Genomic DNA, 7,395 nt, shown 5'->3' on the forward strand with positions numbered 1-7,395 from the left:
ACTGCAGGAAATGGGGGGAGGGGGGTGGCGTCGGGGGGAGGGGGGCACTGCGCCGGCCAGACCTGTTGCAAACAAGCCCCTGGGAGACATGCACATGTACCCGCACGCACGCGGGTCCCAGCCACTTTCCCGCTACTTTCACGTGCAGGGCAGCGGCCCGAGCCCGCGCCTCCCGCCGCAGGTGAAGCAGCCCCGCAGTTCGGCCGGCCCCGCGCCGCGCTCCCTCCCCTGCTCCTGCTGCCCGCCCAGGTGCGCGGGCTCTGCAAAGTTTCCGCCGGCCTGGGAGACATGCACATGTACCCGCACGCACGCGGGTCCCAGCCACTTTCCCGCTACTTTCACGTGCAGGGCAGCGGCCCGAGCCCGCGCCTCCCGCCGCAGGTGAAGCAGCCCCGCAGTTCGGCCGGCCCCGCGCCGCGCTCCCTCCCCTGCTCCTGCTGCCCGCCCAGGTGCGCGGGCTCTGCAAAGTTTCCGCCGGCATCCAGCGCTGCGCAGGGAGGGAGGGAGAGCTGCTGCCGCGGGAAAGCAGGGCTCGGTGTTCAGCAACAGGAGGTGCCTTCTTTTTTTTCCTTTCCCTTCCTCCCGGTGTTTAAAAAAAAAATAAAAATCCCCCACCCTGCTTAAGACGCAGGAGGATTAATTTGCAGGGAAGTGCGGCTCTGTAACCGTGTACCTGACACGCTTTCCAGGGGCTCTCCAGAGCAGGTCAGCTTCTCTCTTCCACTCCTATCTATTTTTGTCTTGCTCTTCTAAAATAAAACAGCCCATCATTTGAACTCGAAATGAATCTCATTTCTCGCTTTTTTTTTTCGAGGGGAGGAGGTAGTGAGGAGAGGCTGGGAGGGAAGCAAATGCATGGTCTGCAGAAGGGTTTTGTTTGCCCAATACAAATACTTTTTGGAGGGGAGGGGGGGCAGAGACAATAGCCAAGTGCCTCACTCAGATGGTCTAATAAAAGATATCACATTCATCCCAAAAAACCCTTGATCTCCCACTGCCTGTCAGAGTTGGCTGTCGGGTCTCCACATGCCTATGTGCCTATACACAACGTATGTAACTAGGCACGTGTGTGCACTGTAGGGGTGTGTGTGTGTGTGTGTATATAGCCATGTATGTATGGTTTGATTTATGTATAATAGCGCGTATAAAGCTTTTCAAGGTGGCTGCAGTGTAAAAAGTAATGACTTTATTACCCCTGAAAGGTTCTGTGGTTCACATTTAACAATCTCCTGAATTACAATTCATTACGCAGTTAGTGCGCTCTCCAGCCGGCCCCCATCAGCATACCTATCTGTGGTTATTCCCAATAAATAACAGGCAGCTTCCTATTGATTTTCTTTTAAAAAAATCATGGGAAATTAAGCGCTTAGTTACAACGAGGTCTGCTTTCTTATTGCACTGTCTCTGCGATTCCAGGGGTGACTTCCTAAACCGCATCTTAAAACAGACATTAAAAAGCCCATTTTGACTGATGCTCTCGTGAGTGGCAGCGGGACTTTCTGCCATTAGCATATCCTTGATTCCAGCATCATAAAAAGCCTCGAATGAAATGGAAAGCCTTTCCCTTAAAACAATATTTCATCTTGTCTGGGTAATTATGAATATTGGCATTTGATCACAATAGCGCTGCCTCTCGCGCGCGCTCCCTCTCTCTCCCCCAGCACTTTGCATTGTCATGTGATTGCAGGAAGATAACTAACCTCGAGGAAAATAAAATAAGGGAGTCAGGAGGCATCTTTAATAGATCACCCCCGATGAAGAAGGCAGGTGGGGGCTTTATTGCATTTTTAGGAAAAGGGAGAGCTGTTCTTTCTGGAGGATACGTGGACACAAAGTAACTCAACTTCCAGCCCTTGATGTGGCTTTGGGCGGGTAGGAAGTGATTCAAGTGATTTTTCTGGCAGTCCAGTTAACTGCTTTGGGGGCTGCTGATTCCATTCCTGCCTTGCAATTACGGTCCCTGGGCTGCCTCTAACCCCTTTGGTGTATCTTGTGTGTAAACTCCGAGCTAATAGCCCTCTTTTGAATGAAGGGGCTTTTCTGAGCACTTCCTGCAGTATATATTCCGGCTCTGATCTCTGTGTTTAATGGCCAAGTCCTGGTTTATGCTTTATAATGTGTTGACAAGTTTTCTAACAGACTTTCTGAAATAATGCACATATATTCACGTCGGTTAGAAACTCCACAGTATTTTTAGAGTCGAGTAGATCTATATCCTAATGCACTGAGAGAGAGTGTAAATCATAGAGGATTTCATAGCCCTTTCAGTAGTTTTCTGTATGAAGTATGAGCAGCGTGGCCTCCAGACGTAACCTTTTAGAAAAAAAGACAGTGCTTTTATTTTATGGTGTAAAGTGCTTTTAGCTCCAGGGCTCTGAACGTGAATGTGGTCAACAAACAGCTCCTGCCAGAGAGCTTGCTGAAAAGCCCCTGTGCTGGGGACCTGCCTGCCGGGGAAGGGTTAAACGCGGGTTTGGCTGGAGATGCTGGGATGAGGAGGCGATGGGCACTGGCAGCCTTTGGAGCCCACCCTTCTGGGACTGCACCACGCATAGCCTGGCACGCAGGGCATCTCTCCCTGCCCAGGGAAGCTGGAGCCCAGGCTTGTGTGGCAGCTGCCATCGCCTCCCAGGGATGCTCGGCCGCCCCCTCGCTGGGATCCTGCGAGCGGCCGCTTGTCCCGGGACCCTGGGAAACAAAACACTCAGCAAACAAGCCCTCCACCTCCCCCGGCTGTCCTGTCTCAGCACCTGGGGCTCTCCATTCAGTCCAACCTCTGGATGCAGCCCACCCTGCCCCAGCACTTTGGCAAGGCTGTGCCGTTTCTCATGCCAAGGAGCAGAGCAGAGATCTCTCCCTGACCTCAGCCCGTCGTGCCAGTGCTTGGTGGAGCAGTGCTAGCGGGATCATCGGCTTGCACTTCCCCTCGCCCCCTACGCCTTCCCCCGCAGCCAAAGCACAACAGCCTGGTGTGGGCAGGCAAGACAGCAGGCCTGAGCTCGGCAGTGCGTGCCGCGGCTCCAGGTCTTCAAAGCCATTCACTTCAAGCAGGGAAGCAGTGCCATTCCCCGTCGTCCTGGAGGGGGAAAGATGACTAAGATGGGACAGCTCCTGCCTGCGTTTAAAATAAGCACGTGCTTCAGTGCTTTGCAGGATCAGGCCATCTTGCAGGATCAAGCCCATAGCCCGATGTCGTCTTCGTCTCTGCCTATTTAGGGGGGCTGACTTCAGGGCTTGCACTGAAATTATGCTAAAGCTCTCCTTAGACTCTTGCCCAATTTTAATTAATGGTAGAAGGGGTTTAATTACCAGCAGGGGTTTTATGACATACATTAGAAAAGATCTGGAAGCAAGGACATCGACACCTGTCGGTAGTTCCTTCGTACCCCACTGTTAATTTTAATGCTGTTATTACGTAAACTAATCTAATCAGCATTTCTAAAGTGCCTAGTACTACAGTATCTCTCCGGACACTAAAGAGAATCTTAGCCTTTTCTGCACCTATTGTAAAGCACCGTGTAGTATTACTGTGGTGAGTGAATAGTGAGCCGATTCTACACAAGAAGCAAGTGAACATGGTACTTTACAACTGTTAAAAATCGTAGATACGGTTAGTGGCCAGATTGTTGCATTGGAAAGACCGATAGAGAGATAAACAACATCCCCCCCTCCCCATCCCCCAAATGGTAATACCACCTCTTAAGGCTGGCTTGGCGGTTAGGGCACCAGCTGGGAAACTAGAAATCAGTGTTCAGTTCTCTGCCCTGCCACAGACTGTCTTTGTGACTGGCCGAGTCAGCCTCTGGGTGCTGCAGTTGTCCAGCTGTAAAGTAAGGGGGAAGACTCCATAAAGACTGTGAGATAACCAGATGTTATAGTCAGGGGGACCTCATAAATACCTGGGATGTCCCTGATCCTGTACCTTATTGCATCCAGGCACAAGAGACTTCTTTTGGACACAGCATGTGCAACTCATTTCAGGATCAGAGCCAAAAAGCGCTAAGGATTACAGCATAGTTTAAAAACAGTAGGTGTGCTTTCCTTGCCTAGCCGTTAAGTCACTAGGAGGGTATGGGTGCAAAGGGAGGGCAGCAATAGGCCCAAAGGATGGTGTGCAAACATACTGGTTTTTGGCCTCACCTGAATTACTGTAAATCATGCATGGCAGGAGACTCTTCTGCTGACATCAGAGTAGCTCATTAGGACCAAACACAATATCAAAGGAGCAATTGCAGAATGACACCAACCCTCTTTGCATTCAGCAGGGAGTATTCTTCAATAGATACATCATACAATAAGTTATTGTGAAAGATATTTCCCTAGCCCATGATGAACTGTAGGTCATTCAGGTCAGATGCAATCTAAGTGGTGCTCTTAAAATACTACACTAACATTCAATAAAGTCAATGGAATTGTATTTTCTAAGAATATTATTCAGATGAGCATTCTGCAATAAGGAAGACTGATATGTATTTTTTATTAGGGCACCAAGTTAGCAAACCAGGCATTGCCTCTACTCACAGTAGTTAGCACTTCCAGGATCACCACCTCATGCTCCCATTGCAAGGCTATAAAGATTTTTTAAGTTCCTTAAGGCAGGACCCTTGTTACAATGAAGTCATTTTTGAGAATGATTTCAACCAAGTAAAGATTTCAACCCATGTATCTGTATTTGTTTGTGCAGCATCTGGCACAATTGGGTCCTGCCTGGAGCCTCTGGCTACAGTGGTAAAATAAATGTTTACTAGCACCAGCAAATCAGTCTTTCAAAATGACATACCTCAGCTTTAAAACTAAAATATAGGTGAGTGGGTGGATTGGGTGTACACTTTTGTGCATGAAGGAAGGGTGCTGGTTAAAATAAAGCAAAAGAAATATAAGTAAAAAATTATTTTTAACCCACAGCCTGATTCTACTCTGTATTACACCAGTACTGAAAGAGAGGTTAATCTATTTGCAATTTTTTTATTAAAAAAATAAATATATTTTCCTGACATTTTGAATATCAAGCTTCAAGTCAACATGAGTTAAAACAATGTGGTTTTAAAACCACTTAAAATTTGGGTTCATAATGGAAATGCTGAGAGACTCTTAATTATCACAGACTACCAGCCCCAGTTATAATGAAATAGTTGAGGTTTCATTATTAAAATGGGCATAATAGTTAATGTTGATCAGCTTTTCTCTTATAACCCCCATGTTTAAGAGGTTGTAACTTGGGGCAGTTTAAATTGTATTGAGTTGAAACCTGGGATACAAATTGACCATCCATATGTGAAATTGTTTTATGAATAATTTGGCTAACCAGCTATTTGGTTTACAGACCATCACAAAATTATTCTTAATGGTTTCAGATGCTTCCCCCCCAACACCCCCTCCTCCACCATTTTACTGATGTCTAGAATATGAATTTGTTTTCTTAAAGGAACTTCACAAGCAATTAATCCCTTTTTTTCAGCGGTACTTTTTGGAATAGTAAAAATTTGCATTGATTTCAAAGTGTAACCTAAATATGCAACAACCAAAAAGGGGTTATTGTGCCTACATCTATACTCTTAAACATTTATATGTACATATCTACAGAAAAAGAGAACATGAAAAAAATGTTAGTTATATCAATCATAGAAGAGAGGCTTCTAAAGCCACAGGATAAAGAATGTAAGTGTCTTGAATAAGCAAGACTCTATCTCATAAAACTTATCCACTTTGTACATAAATTACATTGCAATATATTCCAAAGATAGCATCTCTCTGACCAATTTATACCACCATGTCAACAAGGGCAGGTGCTCACTGAGCCAGCAATCTGAAATATATTTCTGGCATGATACAGCATTGTGAGTAGGTCAACTTGATCCTCTATACAATATGGCACGGATTGCTGAGGCTGAAGATATACCCCACACAGTGCTGGTTACTTTGTTTATGTACTTTAACAATTTCCCACAATCTTTTGATCTTCTTGCATTTCCCAAACATAAGGAAGTAAGTCTCTCATACAGCTTGGTATCAGGACAACCATAATGTGCAGAGGACTCCACTCTTTGCATTTTGAAATGGGTCGGCTATTTGCCTTTGAACGGTGGGTACCTACATAATATGAATGGCGTTTTGTCACCAGGAATTCTGTTATGAATTACTCTGAGTACATTTTTTATTTTACCTTTATAAACTGTTTCCTGTAGGGGTTTTTATTTTGGCCATTTCAAATCATATTTAGTTTAAGCACAGAGATGGATAATTTAAATGTGGTTTGTTGCCCTGTTTTGTTTTGGTTTTCCTTAAACCCTTTGGTAAATCCAGTTGACTCCAGTGTAGTTATGCAAGGTTGGTGTGGTGACCCTGATCCTTAATTATTTTAGAAAGATGGATGAGCTGAAAAGTTTAAGAACAAAATCCCATTCCAGGGCCAGGCCCTGTAAGGCTTCCATGCATAGATCCGCCAGCCAGAGATTCCTTACACAAACCTGAAGTATGGGCATCACTCTGCAGTCTGGCTGAGGAAAACCATTTCTTTTGATTTCAGTAGCCCAGGCTGTAGTGCAGGTTTAAAATGTACACGTATTACTAAAACTAAATGTTATGAAAATCTAGCTCCTTGTTTTCTTATGTAACAGGTGTGTGATAAAAATCACGTACAGGTAACTGTTATTGTGCAGCCCCTGAAACTCCACGCAATTTTATCTCCCCACCCCCAAAAATGAAGAACACTGAACAGCCATCAACTGTATCTTTTGCCTTGAGAAATCAGATAGCAGCATAACCCCTATAGGGCTTGGCCCTGTGTAGTTTTTCTAATAAGTTAGACAATGGATGTGTATAGGATTTGGATAGGGATGATCCTGCCACAGGCAGGTGGGTTGGACTAGATGACATCTGGAGGTCTCTTCCAGGTCTACTTTTCTAGGATTCCATGTATACAAATGTCTGTCTTCATGAGGTTTTTGATTTTAGTTGTTTAGTTTGGGGAGTGTCTGAGCTAGTGCTTGGTAAAGAATTATTACCAACCGCTATAAAGAAATACTACCTATTAGAACAGAAAAAAACAAAAACATAACGGATGCGGTGTATGGCGCCAACAAAATAGCTGGGCTAATTCATGCCTTTTGCAGCAGCAAAGTTGTGGTGGGATCAAAATTGAGAACAAACAGTAGGTCAGCTTGTTTCTAGAGCTGTAGTAGATCGCTAATCTGATGGCAGTGAAGGAGCTCTAGCCCTAAAGACATCCTGCACAGTAAACCTAACATTTGGCGCACACATGCTGGAAAGAAACTGGACTTAAATAGATGGTTCTGGGTCCCACGATCTAGTTCAGTGTAACAAAGGTCCTCCCCACTGCCACGTGGCAGGAATCACTGTCCATCAACTCCAGCAGTCATTCTTCCACCTCCTGCT

Source organism: Alligator sinensis, unplaced genomic scaffold (assembly GCF_000455745.1).
Source record: "Alligator sinensis unplaced genomic scaffold, ASM45574v1 scaffold219_1, whole genome shotgun sequence".
NCBI classification, from domain to species: domain Eukaryota; kingdom Metazoa; phylum Chordata; order Crocodylia; family Alligatoridae; genus Alligator; species Alligator sinensis.